A 20,518-nucleotide genomic window follows, 5' to 3' on the forward strand; every position below is an offset into this window, starting at 1 on the left:
ATATACTATTCCAAAGTCCAGCGCTTCCCTAAGGCAAGTTGTCGTAACGACTTGCGTGGTAATGGAACGCTTTGTAACAACGCACTTGTTGTATTGCCCATGTTATAATGGCATGTGTTGTAAAAGCATGCATGATTGTGTCATTCACACATACATCCAGATCTACATTGAGAACACAGTTGAAGTTGCCACCCCCACATACATGAACTGTTGACGGTAAAGAGTAGGGATGGTGTGAGTGTGGCTGAAAATCCATTACATTAACATTTAGGGCATACACAGAAACTATTGATAAGATTGCCCCATCCAGCCGGCACTCCAACACCGCATAACTGCCATCTTGGTCTACCTTGCTCCATCTGGCTAAAAAAGGGACACCCTGGGGGATCCAAATGAGGATACCCCGGGCATAATTAGAGTACTCTGTCCCTACTATAATTCCATTCCATTTCCTTTGCAGCTTGTTAAGGTCAGGGACTGTTAAGTGTGTGTTCTCTGTAAACATGCAAAATGGATATTCCTTCTTTTCATGTGGACAAGTATAAGGTAACGTTTCACAGATGTGGCCATTCTCCTAAAGTTCCATTTTAGAATGTTGAATTTACGGATTATGGGTGTAGTGCGTGTTGTCATCTGTTAAGGACTGAGGACTGGCAGTATTAAGGCTGCCATGGGCCTCTGCATATGTTTCGCATCAGCAGTTCCCGCAGTGTGAAACTAAAAGGTGCAGAATGGTGTTCACATTATAACGTCCATCTGATTTACCAGAGGTTTGCAGAACTACCTTGAAAGTAAACACCACCTCTAGCATGAGAAACATGCAATGTCCAAGTTGGTTGGTATTGGGAAGCATGGAGACAGGTGCCTCTAATTGTCAGTTCACATTTAGGTCCCATTTGCCCCTGTGGAAAGCCACCATTCCACCGTCCCTCTCTGTCGTACCCCTTCCCGGGACCCCTCTGCAGCCCAGTAGCAGTTAATCTCTCACATTAATTTCCCACGTGTTGCTGTGTGAGAACAAATAAGCATGGAGGATCAGTGTACATCATCAACGGTACGGGAGTGACAGCAGGACCCTGTAGGAGTTCTCTTTCCAGTTCCATTGCTTTGACTTCTTCTTTTTCTTGGAAGTCAGTGTCACTGTGTGCTTGTCCTGTGCTTGAGTCGGTGTATAGTTCTAATTCCTTTACTATTAAGGCTCTCTCCTTGGCATCCTATTCCTGAGAAGGGAAATTATTTTATTTTCCGTGAGTTTGCCTCTACTGTCCTTGATGGCGTCACTGTGAGATTCTAGGTCTCTGCTCTGGCTAGTCTGTCATCTCTTTTGATTCTAGCCATGTGTGAACCTCTGTCACACTTATGAAGAAATGAGTCGTGTTGCTATCAATTATCAATAGTTTGGCTGGGTAGAGTAGGGAGTAGGGAGGGTTCAATTGGCACAAGTGACATATTACGACTTAAAACTTTGCAAGATATGATCTCAGACGCTGTTATTAAGGAGGCGGGCCAACACTGGGCATGGTGGAGCTCCAGACAAGTGTGCATATCCTGGAATGCTGTGGGCCCTTTCCACTGAGAAAAAAGTAGATAATTTACCCACCAGCCATTGCTCCGAATGAAGTTCCATTCTGAGGCCCTCCTCATTTTCTGGCATACCCATGATACGTATATTAGTCCTGTGACACCCATCTTCATAGTCAGAGGCCCTCATTTTCATGCAGTGGACTTCCTTTTGAAGATTCTGCAGCTGCGTTTGCACTTCTCTCATGGTGGGTTGCAATGTGGGTAATGTGGATTAATTGGTCTCTACTCTGTCTTTCAGTTTCTGATGGTCTGCTCGGAGCAGGCTCAGGTCTATGACTGTTGTAACTATCTTGGATTCAGGGTGGTTTTTACATCTAATTAGGCCTGCAGGATAGACTCAAATTTAACACTATGTTCCCAGAGGGTGTCTTTCATGGTCTCCAGGTTTGATCTGGATGGTCCTCCAAGGGGGTCACCGCAATCACTATGTTCAAGGGGTCGCGTTTTTCACTTTTTCTCCATTGCCGGATGCCGCTTGTGGTTGTGTGGAGGCATGTGTTATCTCCCCACACTGTGATCAACAGTGGGTTTGGCAGAGGGAAAACAATAGTTGTCTGAGAGGCTCTCAAGTGTACCACGTGGAGCCACGATTAAAAGTGGATCAGCAGAGGAGAAGCCAGGATGCCCGAGTGTAGGTGGGAGGTGCAAGATAGTAGTCCAAAGGCGATCACATTAGTACGCCCACTTACAGTGTCACCGTCCATGCTCAGGAGAACATCATGACTTTTGCATCATACTATATTTTACAGGGTAGAATGCTTTTTATGGTTGAGCCAGGGTGCTCACTGTACGAATGGGTTGGGGGGGGGGGGCGCTAAATACCTGAGTTTCAGTTCCTGGACCTTAACGTTGCAGATGCCAATCATAGTTTGTCCAGTGCCTATTAGTGTGGCTCTGAAGTCTCTCCAGCTCCCTCTGGTAATGACTGTGACTCTCAAGGCACACCCGACACCTTCCAGCATCACATTTGGTGCAGTCGCACCAGTCCAGTCTGAGGCCTCCACTTAGTAGCTGGTCATCAGCCCATTCAGGCCGCCTTTACCCCATGAGAGCACCGACTTGTTCCACGTTAACAGTGCGGGGCACGGGTTCCCAGATGCCCCCGTCAGTCCTTGCCATCCCTCGGCTCCACAAATGCCCCGCCCGCAGCTCAGGGGCCTGAGGCTGCTCCCTCACTTTCATCAGGGCGGTTCCTCCATCTGATGCCTCCATGCAGCCAATTAATGAAAGGCCAGTCCACAGCTCCTCTGTCACGCCCTCAGCACCTCCACCTGTCGACGGGGCCTTAGCGCTGCTCCTCTGCTTCTCATACCTCCATTGTAGCGCTGCGGTCCTTCTTGCAATTCTGGGGCTCAGAGACACCGCCCTTGTCCCAGTGCTGGTGTATCTCTCCTTTTTGGGGAGCCAAGTAGCCGAAGCCTAGGAAGTTGAATCACGGCGTTGCAGAGGCGTATTCCGCTTCCCAGGCTATGGGGAGTCATCCGCCCTTTCTCCGCACACACTGCACCTCGTTTCGATCAGATGGTGGGGGGCAGTGAGAAAGACCACAGGGTTAAAGAGTTACATGGAGCCCAATATCAGCACATTTACATGATCGCTTGCCTGGCCATGCATCATGTCCAATTGTATTAATAGAGAAAAATATTCAGGAAGTGACTTCAATAGCACATGTAACACAAGTATCTGCTTGGATTTTGAGTTGTATTTTACTATCAGCTATTGAATTTACAATGACAGATAATCTGCTACTGTTTCAGATTTTCCACTATCGAACATTTAGAGGAAGTGGTGGGAACATAGGTGTTTCCCAGGAAGCGGAAGTAGTGGCCCTTGGTAATGATGTAGAAAACCACAAAGACTAAACTTTGTGTTTACAAAAAAATCCAGTGGGTTTTTCCAGCCAATTTGCAGAACTAAAACCACTATAAAAACGCTGGAGATAGTGAATAAATGTGCTGCAAAACATTTTAGATACACCCCTATAAACACAGGGTGGCTGGGAATATAGTCATTAGGGCTAGTCATAGGGCCTGAACCTACGATTTGTGTAGGCTTAAGTATGTAAGATTTAAACATTTTTGGAAATCACACTAATGTTATAAAACTTCTCAAATGGAAATTGAAAATGCACGTCCCTTAGCTTTGTAATTTTTTTTTACATTTCGAATCGCACATTAGAATGTTAGAACACAATCTGGAATAATTGCTCTTGGTCATTTAACATTTCTCCAGCAATTATGAGAAATGAATGTTCACATTAACAGGAGCGGCTCCTCCATTTGAGTGGAGGACCGTCGCCCCACAAGCCCCAAAGCTGAAAAATCAAATGGTATTACAATGTATTTATTACCATTTCATTTTTCAGCGACTAAGGGTCATATGTACAAAGAAGTTGCGGAGTGAGGCATTAGCCGCACAGTTTAACGCTTCACTCCGCCACTTCAGAAATGCAAGGCTGCACCAAATTTTCAAGGATTTGGTGCAGCATTGCATTTCCACCTGCGCTGGTGATACACTTAGCAGTGTAGCGCCAACGCAGGCACCCTTGCACCATAGTGCAAGGGTGTCTGCGTACAGGAGAGGATTGTTTATGTGTAGGAAGATGTTCCTTCTTGCACATAAACAATCCTGAAAGGCCATTTTATCACTTCTATGTGTGCTGCTACACATGGAAGTTACAATATGTCATTTTTTTTAAGGATTGTTTATGTGCAGGAAGGTTCACCTTCCTACACATAAACAATCCATGCCGTTCTGCTTTTTCCATGTGTGCTGCACAAGGCAGCACACATGGAAAGAGCAAAAACGAGGAAAAATAATGCATTTTTCCTTGTTTCGCCAAGTTGAGACCAGGTTTTCCCTGGTCTTAATTTTGTCTCTGCTTCCTATTTCTGCTACCCTTGTAAATAGGGGGCAGCGTCAAAATCAATAGGTGTTGCAGTGGAACGCCCACCGCAGCACCCACTACCCACCCCTTTCACACTAACCATAGCCTGTAAGGGGGCCTTATTTACAAAGCACTGTTAAGCCGCATTAAGTGGTTTAACGCTGCCTTGTAAATAAGGCGAAGCCCATATCACCACGGAAACGTCACAAAAAGTGGAGTTGCCGTGGCGATAGTGGCTTGTACATATGCCCCTACGCGTCAGGATGGAGCAGGGCCAGCACTGCCGAGTGACAGCAGCAGGGAGTTGTGCACTTTAAAATGCACATGTCTCTTCAGCATCTGTCTTGGGACGGCCGGCCACACATGCGCCTTTTAAAGTTCTCTTACCCAGCTGTCTTAGACAGCTGGGTTATAGAAATTGCAGACCTCCACTGCTCTTAGGAGCGCTGGGAGAGCCTGCTCTATCCAATCCTGGCGCTGCTTTCATGCTGTGAGAGCAGCACCAGGATTGGGTAGTGCACTTTCCTGCATCGGTAGCTTCCAGGACAACACCCGAGGGCGGAGGATCTCACGCTGCAACGGTAAGTTAATTAATTAATTTATTTATTTTTTGCCCACCACCCTCGGTACAAGCCAGCAGACACTGTTAATTCCTCCTTATCAAGTCTTGTGTTTCAATCAGCAGTTGTCAGATTTTTCACATGAACCCAAGCCCACTCCCTCAAGTGGAAAGCCATTGGCCAGCCTCTTGAGGTTATCATTATCTACCCTGGCAACATCCCTCAATTAAAAAAAATCTCAAGAACCGCTCTCTATCACTGCCTCTTCGGTGGATCAGGGTATCATGCTCAGCCTGTAACTTGAAAGTAGAATTTACATGGATTAAGGAAAGAAGGTTAGGAGAAGGTCCACATCCCTAGATGGAGAGAGCAAGGTAGCCGACAAACAGGTAAATAAAGACCTGCCAGCCACCAAGGATAAGAATGCAGAGGAATGCCAACATGTATTGCCCTCGTTCTAAGCCTTCTGATTGCCTAAACAGACCATTCAATTATGGGTGCCAATCGTATTAATCAGGGCTCGAGTCGGGGTACCATGCGGGTGGACGGCGTCCCCCCACTTATTTTACCGGGAGCTCGATAACTGGAGCAAATGGAGCCACACATTCACTCTTTGGCCTCTCTGGAGCGAGATCGGAGCTCATTCAGAACGCTGCTCACGCGCTAGCTTCTCTGATGCAATCTGATCTAAGGGGTGAGCGAGGGGAGGCAATGAGTCTGATGGTGCAAGCCACTTTTTGTGACGTCACTTCCTGTCGTGACGTCAGCCTCCCCCCACTTCTTTTATTAGGACTTGTGCCCTGGTATTAATGCATACTGCGACATCTGATGTGACTAAAGAGACACACTGAAAAAGGTCACGATGCTGACAGCACGCACCAAGCACAACTACTCAGCTGTGGACAAGCTCGATGCCATAGAAGAAAACAGTTGTATTATACATTTTATAAGATTGTATGTAATGTTATATTTTTATTGATAGAGCTTCGTACCTCTATCACGAAATATACAATCTAAAAACTGGCCATTCAGCTGCCATATTCAACCTAAAAAGAGAATAGGGAAAAGTGGATTCAAAGAGAAGGAATAGTGAGATGTTACTGATAGAATAGCTAAGTCTTCAAACCCTTAGACGAGATTAGGAAGGCAGAGCCCATGTGCAGACTTTAGCCACAGCCACCGAATACAGAGACAAAAACGTGGATATTTTTGTGTTTAGTACTTCCAACACATTAAGGTGAGAAGAACACAGAAAACGTTTGTATCCTTAGGCTGATCATATTCTCGTGGTAACGGTCTGAATATAGGCTCCCTTTTGGTCACTGTGGCTAGTTATCAATTGCTCAAAAAACGAAACAGCAGTCCCAGTGCTTAATTTGAGCGGGTGTTTTTTGTGCCTGGAACCAGTACTTAATTGTCAATACCGTTACCTATGACTAAGTCTGCCACATGGCGGCGCTGTTTCTGTGATTTAAAGACGAGCTCAGCAACAGTTGTTTATTAATTCAATATACATAAAAATGAACAATACCTGGTACCAAAGCCAATTACATAGCTTGTGGGGCCTTTAATAGTCAGAATTGTCAAACTTATAGTTGTGGGATGCTTAGCAATTGTGTTGCACCTCTAATTGGTAGCGTTGACAGAAGCAAGGGGGAGTGCAAACTGAACTGGACTTCCTGACGATTCAATTCTGGGTGCAAATAGTATTAATGCATTTTGTGACATCTTATTTGACTAAAAGAGGCACACTGAAAAAAGTCTCAATGCTGACAGTGCTCATCAAGCAAAACTACTCAGTTGTGGACAAGCTAGATCCCATAGAAGAAAACAGTTTTATTATAAATGTTATAACATTTTATGCTATGTTATACTTTTGAATTTTTGTGTATGGTACCCGTAATTGGTAGCACTGACGAAAGAAATGGGCGGTACAAGCGGAAGTGGACTCCTGACGAGGGCATTGGCACTTATTTTTTGCAAATTAAGCACTGTGTAGTCTTAGGGTTTTCTCCACTCAGAGTGCAGGATGCACAGATCCTGATTTTCCATGCATAGACATATTTCTGATAGATTCCTTAACATATTATTCCCTGCAATAGGTTGGTGACAGAAATTATGTGCAAGGAAGCTGGTAGAAAAACCTAATAGCCAGAGCTGTTGGCCAGGGACTAAACCATTTTCCAATCTGCTCAACATCCTGTGGTTCTTCGCAAATCACAAAATCTCCAAATGCATTAAAAAAATTTATTTAACTTTGTGTAATGTAGTCTGGTGCTCATGTCCAATCTCTTTCGGCCGAGTTCACGCTAAATAAAACTGCAATAAATAAAAATATAATATAGTTCCAGCAGAACATCTCTGAATCAGACACATATTGGTGCATCTCCATGAAGGGAGAATTATTAAGTCTTCTATGCGCTGACATATTGTAATGCCAATGTCTTAACAGATGCCCTCTAAAGAAATGAATGAATATGGCATGAATGTAAAGAGGCATTACAAGAAGTAATTCCAAAATGCTTATCTGATATTCACACACAATGCATCTTCTGAGTTTGAGAAGATAGTGGATATGAGTTTCATACAAAGCAATACATGATTGGCAGGCGCTGTCATGCCTAAATTAAAACTGAGATGCCACAAGTGACCTCATAATTAAGTCACAAACTGTAAAGGCACTGGTTTTATTTTCACCGCACTGTTGATGTGTATGTTACTATGAAAATACCGACAAATATTTAAAATCTATCTTTTCTTGATCTCCTTTTTATTATTAAATGGAGAGTGGATGTCAGCACTGAAAAAAAATGAGAATTTGACAAAGAAAAAGATCAGTACTGCTGTCATATGCAAGCTTGTTAGTAACAAGTGCTGAGATTCCTGTAGAACATAGAAAGATGGAACAAGAGAAAGGATGGAATTGCAAAACACCTTAGCTCATAATGCCTGCAACTAGGAGCCAGATGTACACAGACTTCCGTTTGCGATTTCCTAATAGCAAATATTTATGATTCGCTATTAAGAAATCGCAAACTTCTATGTACAACAGTGTATTATACACTGTTTGCGATTCCAATGGGTAGCATGGGACCTGCCTCATTAATATTTATGAGGCAAGTCAAAATTTGCGAAATGGCCGGCACTCACACAGATGGCGGTCTGCTGCGATCAGCAGACCACCATGTCTGTCACTGCTTTTTAAATAAAGTAGTTTTTTTATTTTGAAATGCAGCCTGTTTACCTTAAAAGAAAACTGGATGCATTTAAAAAAGAAAAAAAGAAAAGTTTCCTTTTTATTTCTTAAGAGTAGGCAGTGTTACATGACACCAATGACTACTTTAAAAAAATGTTGGCACCCACATTCGCAAAGTGGAATGGGCCCCTTGGGGATCCCTTCCTATTTACGAATGGGTTACCACCTTCTTCACAGAGTCTGTAAAGTATGAATGTTTTGCGACCGCATTCCGGTCGCAAAACATTCATACACCTGCACCTGCAACTCGTTATTAGCAAGGGTCGTCCTTGGCACACCCCTTCCCAATAGCAACATGCAAACCCAATTTGCAATTTGGTAATAACTTACCGAATCGCAAATAGGGCTTTGTGCATTTAAAAATGTTTTTTCAGTTCGTAAACGGCCCAATTCTGTGAATTGGGCAGTTTGCGAGATGAAAAAAGTTTCTTATATCTGTCCCTAAGTGTCAGTCAGATGAGAGTTGAGAACTAACGTGCCCACATTCTGCCAAATTGTATGTTCTGATTAACCCGCGTGAGCAATTCTCCACTAACGTAATGAGAAATGAGTTGCTCCATCTGTCTTGTTCTCATCTACCTGGGTCAGATGAGGATTGGCCAATTTAGGATCAAGTTGCCCAAGGACACCCTTGAAAGACAGGACTCTCAGGTCAGGGTAGGGTGACAGAACCTGAAAGCTTACATATGGCCCTGACTGGGTCTGGAAGGACCAGGGACCTGAATGCATGCACCTCAGTCACCTCACCATCCTCATCATTCACTTCAAGGCTTCCCCAAACGTACAATTACTCTGTACTCAGAGATAACCGGAATCAGATGAGGAGATTGGCCAAAAGGTTGATCCACTTGCATGAAGAATTTCCTTTATATATTTGCCTTAGGACACTGTTCAGTTGGCTTTGAGCAAATGAGGGGGCAGTGAGACACTAACAACACACCAAATTGCAGCACACCACAGCATGTCTTATTAGATTACACCTTATATACCACACCATTCCACTTCACATGAGAGAGTTCAAAAACACATATGATCACATAAAGCTACTCCACATCACATGACAAAACAACACACCTTGCACAACGACATACTAAATTACATTACACAAGGAAATACCACATTTCACTACGATATACCATATCTCAGTGCATCATATTAAACTACACAACACAACTTATTACAACACAAATAGCAAGCCGATATGTTACTACGCTACACCACACCATGAAACACTGCACAAAGCCAGACCACACCATACATTACTTCACCTCAAAACTCAACACTACCTTGCTTGACACAAAATTAAAATAAGTCACCTCACATCAAAGAATACTACATTTCACCATGCTGTGATAGAATGTACTGCATCACTCCACACCATATCACACCTTCAAATAAAATATCAAATCTTATTACATCAAACCGTCAATCATCACATAGCATCAGACAACACTACATGCATGGGACAGCAGATACAACTAAACCATATGATATATATATATGTATATATATATATATATATGTATATATATATATATATATATATATATATATATATATATATATATATATATATATATATATATATATATATATATATATATATATATATATATATATATATATATATTCACAGAAAAAAACATAGGTTTCAGGCACGTTATAGTTAGGAATTAGCATTTAAAAAACCTCAGAAATTCACTGAAAAAACCATAGGTTTCAGGGGTGTTATAGTTAGCTGGACTTTTCACTTGTACAAAACCATTGAAATTCCCCCGTTATAGTTAGTTCAGCTAACTATAACTCGCGCGCCCGCAATGCACTGCTGATGATGTCACATATTACATCACTCATGACATGGTCAGTGACATCACTCATGACATCACTGATGACATCTCAAATGACATCACTGATGACATCATGACATCATCCAGTGAATGTGTGTTTTTCTGAAAATTAAATATGTTTTACATATGTATATCTCAAGGTCGATGGAAGAATAAATGGGTATATAAGTGTCTAAATGGATGATTTGTTTTTGAAAAATTGATTGTGTAACTGACTGATTAAGTGTATCATAGTGAATACATGGCTTAGTGAGTAATGTTTAAATATGTAAATATCTGTATCAGTCTCTCACTTTGTGTATAAGTGGCTGCATGGGTTGGTGAGTAGCTACATGGGTGTCTATATAGGTTATTAGTTGGTTTTTTGAGTATCAGTCTGAGTGTCTGCATGGTTCGGTGGGGGTATTACGTAGTGCATAGGTGCATGAATGAGTGACTCACTGTTTGTATGTGTTAAACACAGCATGTGTGCAGGACTGTATGGGTGGATGAGTGTGTGTATGGGTGTGTTAGTGAGTGAATGACTGTCTCAATAGTGTCTTTATGAGTAACTACATATGTTTTAAACTAGTATATGTGACTATTGGTGTATATATGTGAGTATATGTGAGAGTGAGAGATTGAAAGAGTTCCTGTATGAATAAGTATGTGTTTCTATAAGTGATTGTTTAAAAGACTAAGTATGTGTAAGTTTCCGTAGAAGTAAGTGTGGTGGTGTGTGTATAACTGTATATGCAAGTAAATGTATGTTTTATTCTTTATTAGCATGAGTGACTATGTGTGTGAGTAACTCTATGGATGAGTGGCATTGTGTAACAGGATGTATAGGTGTATGAGTACATATGATGAATGAGTACATGTATGAGTGACTGTATAGGACTGTTGGTGAATGAGTGGATGTGTATGTGGATCTTAGAATTACTGAAGAGGTTGTTGTAACTGGTATTGGTATGTACATTGTTTTGAAAATTTTAGTCTCTATTTTTGAATGTGTGTATCACAGGTTATATTAGGGTGAGAGGAGGTCTGCCACTCTATCACAAGGATGATGTCATCAGTGATGTTATCAGTGATGTCATTTGAGATGTCATCAGTGATGTCATGAGTGATGTCACTGACCATGTCATGAGTGATGTAATATGTGACGTTCTCAGCAGTGCATTGCGGGCGCGCGAGTTATAGTTAGCTGAACTAACTATAACGGGGGAATTTCAATGGTTTTGTACAAGTGAAAAGTCCAGCTAACTATAACACCCCTGAAACCTATGGTTTTTTCAGTGAATTTCTGAGGTTTTTTAAATGCTAATTCCTAACTATAACGTGCCTGAGACCTATGGTTTTTTCTGTGAATTTCAAAGGTTTTTTAAATGCTAATTTCTAACTATGCCTACAGAGATAGGACATGTGAAGAAAGAAGAAAAAATGCACAGAAAGAAACAAAAGAAGTGCAGATAGAAGCAACAGAAGTCCTCAAATACGAAGATAAGTGCAGGAAGAAGGATAACGTGCAGAAAGAACAAAAAGAAGAGCAGAAAGAAGCCTTGTTGCAAAATCATCCTGTACCCTCAACTTTTTCAGACGGATACTGGTGGTAACTGAGTCTGACTAACCAGTCCTAGAGCCAGTGCTATGTTAAAAGACACTTAGAATACAGTGAAAACACCTACATACACTAGGGAACATTATGCGTTGGGGTCCCCCTGTGATTAGCATGACCTTCTCTGTAAGCCCCTAGTATATAATAGGGCATGGGGATTAAAACTACCTCTTAAAACAGGCCACAGGGCGTTTTTGCACACGTTAACTCAGGCCCCGTCCCCTCCCTTCACCACTGTGTAAACACGCCCTGTGTCCGTTTTTAGTTGGGAGATTAAGTTCATTTGAATCCTGAGGGTCCCAAGGGTCCAACTAGCCCACTAGGTACCTCCAGTAAGTGCCACAGAGCTGCGTTGCAGAGAGGTGTAAAAAGTGGCACGGCCTGGACCACCTCTCTGCAATGCAGCTCAGTGGCGCTTACTGGAAGCACTTGGTGGGCTAGTTAGCCCCCAGGGGCCCTCAGTATTGAAGGGAAATTATATCCCCAATTTAAAACGTGCCATAGTGCGTGTTTGCACACGTCACCTCAGGCCCCGTCCCCTCCCTTCACCACTGTGTAAACGCGCCCTGTGGCTGTTCTAAGTTGAGAGATTAAGTCCCCTTGAATCCTAAGGGTCCCTAGGGTCAAACTAGACCACTAGGTACCTCCAGTAAGCGCCACAGAGCTGCGTTGCAGAGAGGTGTAAAAAGGGGCTTGGCCTCAGAACACCTGTCTGCAGCGCAGCTCCCTGGCGCATACTGGAGATGCCTGTTGGGGGCGCGTTTGCAGAGTGCTGCACGGAGGGGGCATGGCCTCCGGCACGATGCCAGTCTTTTATTTATTTTAATTTTTTAAGAAGGGGGGCTGTGTGGTTCCCCTTCTTATTCTAATTTATTGGCCCTGATGACCCCATCCCCCAGGGCCTGTCTCCTAATTATATTTTTTTGACCCCAATCCCCAGGGCCGGCCACTGTTTTTTATTATTTTATAAAAATATATATTTATAGACACACCTAGGACATGCTGGACAAACCGTACGTACCTATCACCATGACGATTTGCGTGATATTCATTAAAAGGCGACTATGCATGCAATGAATCCACGTGGAATGTATTTACACCACTAGTGAAGCTCTGACATGTCTGATGCCCTACCGTGCCTAATCCCGGTAGACACCCTTGTCGTTTATTTATACAAACATGGGTAGCTATTGACGGGCACATTAATACACATGCACACCAAGCCATTCAAAGGGGATTCGACAATAATTCGACCAAAACTATGCAAGAAACCCCCCTCACGGTTAATAAAACACACATCCACTGCCGGATGTGAAATACTTTTTATTTTACTCTCTGGAAAGGGGACGAACATCACTTGAGAGTCACAGCGCGCTCCTGACAGAGCCCAATGCTGTGTTACACCCACCATTGCCTGCCGAGTGCCACACACCTCTGTGTTGTATTCCACTAGCTAGTTCATATGCTATGACACTCTCTAGCCCATGTGCACTGTAACACCACCCCGTGAATATGTCATGCCACACTTGTCTTTGCACGGGTTATATTGCCCCATCTAACGTGCCTTCCTCGATGCCTATGTTATAACGCACAGTGCTATGCCATACATATTACAATCTGGGATCCATATCTTTGTCACAGTGCATATGCAACGTTACACTCCCCAGCACATATTTTATATTGCAACTTTAGAGACTAGTTAGGTTACACAACACTGCCCTGTGCATATTACACTCCAAGGCGCATATCGCATAGCACGCGCTAGTGCCTGTGCTATCTCGCTCTCTCCGATGAATCTGTCATTGCGCACAATGTATTGCATATTATATTTCACGCCCGGTTCATCTTATATCACACTTTTTGGTGCATAGTTTATACTATACACTATATCTAGTTTTCATTTTCAATCGTGCTCTCAGGACTATGTTCTATATAACACTGTGTTCACCTACCCTTTTCACGGGCATTACATTTTGCGATAGGGGGTGGAGGGTCAGGGGGTGTTTCTGCCAAGTGAGCCCGGAGTCACAGTCACAAACGTCCTCTTCTTCCTGAATAAAAGTGAGATTATGCTGCATACTTGTTCATATTTTAAGTAGTTCGCACAGACACAATGTTTTAAAAACAATAAAGTTCCTAATACCCGCCTTCTCTGAACAGTTAGCTTGCTGCCCCATCCCCCTCCTCCCTATCCTCTGTTGTGTGAATCCATGGACTAGCCTCCTCCCTCCTGCCATGCATGGTCTGATGTGCTGCCACTGCCCTCAATTTAGTATGATGTACCAGTCCACTCCTCCTGCCTTCCATTGCCCAATTCTATGCCCCATCATTGACCTCCTGCTTAAACTCTGTGCTTAGCTTGCTGCCCCTATTCTCCTTCCCCCTGCCCTCCAATGTCTTTGTGCATGCCCCTGCTCCATCCTTTTTGCCCACCATGTCCCATGGACCTGCCACTCCTATCTACTCTGAGTGTTCTGTTGAGCTGCCACTCCCCTCCCACCTGCCTAGCATTGTCAGATGACTGTAACCTGTCATTGCCACCTCCACCCAGCCTGTCCACATGCCATGCCCCTATCCTCTTCCTCCTGTCCTACATGGTCCATTGTACTGCCACACCCTTCTGCCCTCCCTGGTCTGTTGTGCTGCAACTGCTCCTCCTGCCTGCCCCGTGTGGTCTGTTGTGAGGCCCCTTCCCCTGAACTTTCTTGTCTGTGCACAGGTCCTGACCCTCCCTTCTATCCTCCATCGTCCTTTGTGCATGCCCCTGCACCCTCCTTCTTGCCCATCATAGCCATTGTGCTGCCACCAACCCTCCCACTTGCCATGCATGGTCTTCTGTGCTGCCATGGCCCCTCCCACCTTCCCTGTGTGGTCAGTTAGCTGCCCCTGACGCCCTCCCACCTACCCTCCATGGTCTGTGTGTATGCCATCACAGTCTCACTGTTGCTCTTCATGGTGTGTCTTGCTTCTAGTGCCCATCCTGCCTGACCTCCATGGCTATCTTGCTGCTCCTGCCCTGCCCCCTTGCCCCCAGCCCTCTGTTTACATGTGCAGACCCCTACTCCCTCCCTCCTGACTTGTCTGTTCCATTGTAATGCCCCTGATCCGTCCCTCCTGCCCTTTATGGTCTGTTATGCTGCAGCTTTCTCTCCTGTCTGTCCATTATGGTCAGCTAGCTACCATTGCCTCTTGCCCCTCGGTTCTCTGTTGTCCATGTGCATGGTCCTGTCCCCTCCCTCTTGCTTTCTATGGATTGTTGTGCTGCACTCCCGTCCTGCATGCCCTGTGTGGTGTATTGTGCTGCTGCAAACCCTGATGCCTGCCCTGCAGGGTCAGTTTGGTGCACCTCTCCATGTCCCTCCTGTCCTCTGTTATCCAAGTCCATGTCCCTATCCCGTTTCCTTCCATGATCCAATGTACCATACTTGCGAACATTTTGAACTTGGTAAGAGGGAGATTTTGAAAAAAAACTGGGGTATTGATATTCCCCTTTGAGTTACATTGAAAAAGAGGAGATTGTAGACAGGAGACAGATCAAATAAAGCCCATTTGAGCTTAAAAACATTGGACGTTTCCTGGCTGTATGGTTGTACTACCATTGCCTCTTCCTTCTGCCCACAATGGTCTATTACATTGCCACAGCCTCTCTTGCAAGTCCTGTATTATGGGTTTGTTGCCCCTGCCCCCCTTTCCACTGCCCTCCATAGTCTGTTGTGCTTCCACGGCCCTTCCTGCCTGCTCAGTGTGGTTAAATTGTTGCCTTTGCACCCTCCTACCTGCCTTCCATTTTCAGAGTCCGTGTCCCTGGCCACTGCCTCTCAACAGTATCCCAATGAACAACTAGATTGCTAACATTCTATATTTATTACAAAAGTGTGGAACGCCTGACATCATCTTGATGTAATCAAAACTGTAATACCTAGAGCATTTCCTTTAGAAATTACATATATGAGAGGGTCTTATTGGCATCAAAATTATGGTTAGTGCTCTAAAAGACTAAAATAAGGACATATTTTCTGAGTTTTCAAATAGCGACAAAGCACTTTTAAATTATTTGTTATCTTTATGTTTTTTTATCCAGTTGACCACTTGATTAAATGTTGCACTTAGGGGAGAGGATGTGGTGTTACTTCCAGAACTGCAGACTTTGCAACTGGGGAACCAGGTTGAAGTTTCTGCTTCAGCTCGACATTCTGTGAATCTGGTCAAATCACTTAGTCTCTCCATGTCTACAACCAAAATGAATTTGTTCTTGTGTGATGTAACCAATGCTCATGTAAAGCACTCCAATACCTGACAAGTCTGCACAATATAACACTGCAAAAACAAAAAATAATAAGTGTTTTGCACACTTCTGTCATTGGGCTATATTTGGGCTACATCTGGGTGATTTTGGGCTACATTTGGGCTCTTTTGTCTCCGGTGGCCATCTTGGGAGATTTATTTGTTATGAAGTTTCCTAATTTCCTAATGTACTGCAGTCTCCTCAGTAGGAAATGCTTTCAGTTTTTTACTTTGAATCCATCATGAAGGTATTCAGATATGTCACACATTTGCCATAAATTCTGAATGTTAGCACTCTAGTTGCTCATTAGATCACTGTAGTAAAACTACTGTTCACCATGGAAGTCTGCTCCTGGTATTAAAAGTGAATGTTTCAGTCTGCATGTCAGAATTTTTTAATGAAATAGAAGAGGATTTGAGAAGTCACTCAAAATGTGCCCTCATTTTCTTTCTTCAGCATTAATGATAATTTCTATGGCAAAATGAACCCCCTCATTGTGTTCCTTTTTAAATTAAATGTTTTAAGTGTTACCAGTTTATTCCAATCAAGATGGCTTCAGGTGTGCCATACTTTTGTCATAATGAAGACAGTAAGCGCTCTAGTTGTTTTTAAGAACATTCTGGGACATTCTGTCATTGGGCTATACTTGGGCTACATCTGGGTGATATTTGGGCTACATTTGGGCTCTTTTGTCTCTGGTGGCCATCTTGGGAGACTTATTTGTTATGAAGTTTCCTAATTTCCTCATTTACTGCAGTCTCCTCAGTAGGAAATACTTTCAGTTTTTTACTTTGATTCCATCAAGAAGGCATTCAGATGTGTCACACATTTGCCATAAATTCAGAATGTTAGCACTCTTTTTGCTCATTAGATCACTGTAGTAAAGCTACTGCTCACCAGGGAAAACTGCTGCTGGTATTGAAAGTGCATGTTTCAGTCTGCATGTCAGAATTTTTTAATGAAATAGAAGAGGATTTGAGAAGTCACTCAAAATGTGCCCTAATTTTTCTTTCTGCAGCACTAATCATACTTTTTATGGAATAATGAACCCCCTCATTTTGTTCCTTTTTAAATTAAATGTTTTAAGAGTTACCACTTTAATCCAAGCAAGATGGCTTCAGGTGTGCCATACGTTTATCATAAGTAGGACTGTTAGCGCTCTAGTAGTTCTTTGGAACACTCTGGGAAGCTGCAGTAAAACACAAAGGAATCAACTGACAGTCTCTGCCCTTGTTGGATGTACATGTTTTACTGAGAATGTCAGACTTCATTCTCACATGACTGAGAAAGATAATGTGAATTTACAGAAAATAAGCTCTCAGTTTAGCTTATAGATCACCTTCCAAACCTCTGTGGTAAAAGCATGAGAAAATATTTTTCTCTCAATCATGATATCCCAGCATAAGGCTTTTTCACATGGTGAAATCACCTTAGAACATACCACAATTCCTAAAATGAGTATGGTACCATCAATGATTTATAATGTAACTAAAGTCTTAAAACCTTCTATTAACTGCAATGCTTTTTAATGAGGTGCTATCATGTATATTGGTCCCAAGATGGCTGCCAACACTTCTTGGATGAAGTGCTGACAGCCAATCAGATCTCAGGATGAGATGTGTGGTTAGGCTCCGCCCACATATATATATGCTTTTAAATGCTATTTTCTCAGGAAATACTGAACAGATTTACACCAGACACTTCCTTGACCTTATGGCTACCTCTCTGCCAAATTTCAAGTAATTCTGTTCAGCCGTTCGGGCTGTAGCTGTGTCTAAAGGTCCTATGGAAAAATGCATGGGGAAAACGCGTTTTGGGACCCCCCTTTTTTCTCGGCCCCTGCTTGACGAATCACCCTGAGACTTTCAGGGTAGGAGCTGAACGGAGCGCCCCATTAGTTTTGAAAATTTAGCGAGGATTCGTCAACCGGTGCCAAAGTTATTCAAAATAGAATTTTGAGATTTCCTATCGAAAACTAGGTTGTAACTATAACTATCTACTGGCGACCGATGTGTGGTGATATATACACCACACAGTATGACATCACACCACATCACACTATGCTTTTCGTTATCACAGGCCGACACACTAAGAAGTTATGATTTGATTTGATTAAAAAATGTATAAAGCGCACGCATGCCCATAGGCGTCATGGCGCTGTAACAGAAACAAGAACTACCGGAGAGTGTCTTGGCTAGGTCTAAATGGATGTAAACATCCAGGTTTTTACCTCTTTCCTGAATGACAGAATAGAGGGAATGTTTTTGATTGAGGTTGGGAGAAGATTCGAAATGATTCGATATGAAAGCCCTGCATCACACATCTGACACTATAACACTTCACAGCACCTTATACACCATTGAAGGCATCACATCCTTATAATACATTGCCTCATTCCACTATACACCACCCAACCCACCATAAAATCATGCTATCACATCCCATCACACATACTCAAATAAATGCATCACACCTCACCTTGTTACACCACATCACACCACATAATATGACACAGTACCACAACACATTACACACTACAAAAGCACAGCTTATGAGCCAAATACCACTTCATACTGGGCCACTCAGTACAGTATTGCATGATACCATGAAACACCTCAGCATGCTACACTATATCGTATTACATCATCGTATACCACAATTCCCCTCCACACACCACATCACACTTTGTCAGAAGATTCACATGAAACAGACTATGATTTGTTGCCTTCCTGCATACTACACAACATCACTTTATGCCACATTAAAAGCATTTCAATCCACAGAATATGTCAACATTAAAATTCATTACCAAGACCAGAACTATAATTTTTCAGGCCTGGGGTAGAAAGGGAGGAGTGCGATGCCATCTCATTTGCATAAGACCTGACATCCAGTGGCGTAACAAAAGCCCCAGCAGGCCCTGCGGTCAGCAGCCACCCGTCCAGGTAAGAGCGGTGGGGCCATGTGTGGGGTATTTCAAAGGATGATGACAAGGGAAAATTAAATAAATAATTAATATTCCCTCGTCATCGTCCATCGAGATACCCCCCACACGGCCCCAATGCTCTTACCTGGATGGGCCGCGGTGCGAGGAGGGCGAGCTCCGGACGCCCCCTCTGACACTGGCAGGTCCCAGGCCTGGGAGCTCCGGACTGGGTCCGGAGCATGGGGGCCCCCTGCATGTACTTTGTAGCGGAACCCCCTCAAGTTTCATTATGCCACTGCTGATATCACAGGAAGCAACATCATGGCAAGTGAGCACTTGATTATTATTCCTCTTTAGCATAATTGAAGCAACTTTACACATTGTAACTTTCCTGGTGGGGATAGCTGAAAATGGATAATCCAAGAATAAATTAAACAAGCATTGGCATAGCCAATAGGTCTCGCTTTTGGGACCTTATAAGTATTTAGTTATGCAGCACAATATCCTTAGTGCAGCAACATCAACTGTTTCATGGCTAAACACTTATAAGGTGCCAAAAGCAAGACCTATTGGCTATGCCAAAGCTTGTTTATTTGTGTCCCCTCTCCTTCCCACTCACCACCCTCCTTACATGCCAGCCGCCACTCTGCAGAACTAGCACTGTCAAAGCTAATGGGTGTGGTTTGCTTTTTTAAGTCCTGAGTAAAAGATTAAGAAAGTCTTCAGCAGAGTAGAAATCAACCAGTTGATTTCTGTATACACTGAACCGGAGATAAAGAATTGTGGGGCATATCAGCAAGGGCTGGCAATAATTATCGCTCAGCGCTCTTAGCATGAGGATAATTATCGCCGGCCAACTCTGAATTTTATCGCGGAGATAGCGTGCTATTACCAACGCTTATCTCCAAAGCGATAAAATTCAGAGCGCAAGCTGCCAAATGTACGATTATCGCTGGAAATCCAGCGATAATCACACAACTTTTGGCGATAGCTTGCTGAAAGGGCCTCACATACTTAGCCATGAGATCCACCGTCCATAGGATATCATGGCTAAGTCAGTTTCAAAGCAGGCATAAGGAAAGTAGCGGTAACAGAGGTTATCGCTACTTTTCTTGTCGCTATACTGCTTTGCGTGAGGCTTGATAATAGGAGAAATGTCGCTTAGCATCTCATTAGAGATGCAAAGATGGGCGTTAAGGGAAATGGCGTTCAGGCAAGGTTTCACGCGATAGCGTGACCTTGCTGATCAGGCGAAAAAATTATCGCTGCTTTTCGTCCGAAAACGGATGCAAAAGCGACGATAATTTATTATCGCCTGCTTGCTGATATGCCCCTGTATATGTGATGATTCAGAGCATTGTTGGAATGTAAAATAGTATCTAAGGAAATGCAATGCAAGCACTCTACAGGAGGCGAAATGATACACCAAGCAGTTAATAGCAACAAGTGACAGAAAACGATTCCTTTGGCGGCAGCCAGTACCCACTATGTGTATATTTCAAAGTATTTGGTAAAAATGTGTCTTGCAGGCAGCTGGGCATTAAAGCCAGGCCTCAAAACTCTATAAGAAATCACA

Source organism: Triturus cristatus, chromosome 6, assembly GCF_964204655.1.
Source record: "Triturus cristatus chromosome 6, aTriCri1.1, whole genome shotgun sequence".
Taxonomy (NCBI): Eukaryota; Metazoa; Chordata; class Amphibia; order Caudata; family Salamandridae; genus Triturus; species Triturus cristatus.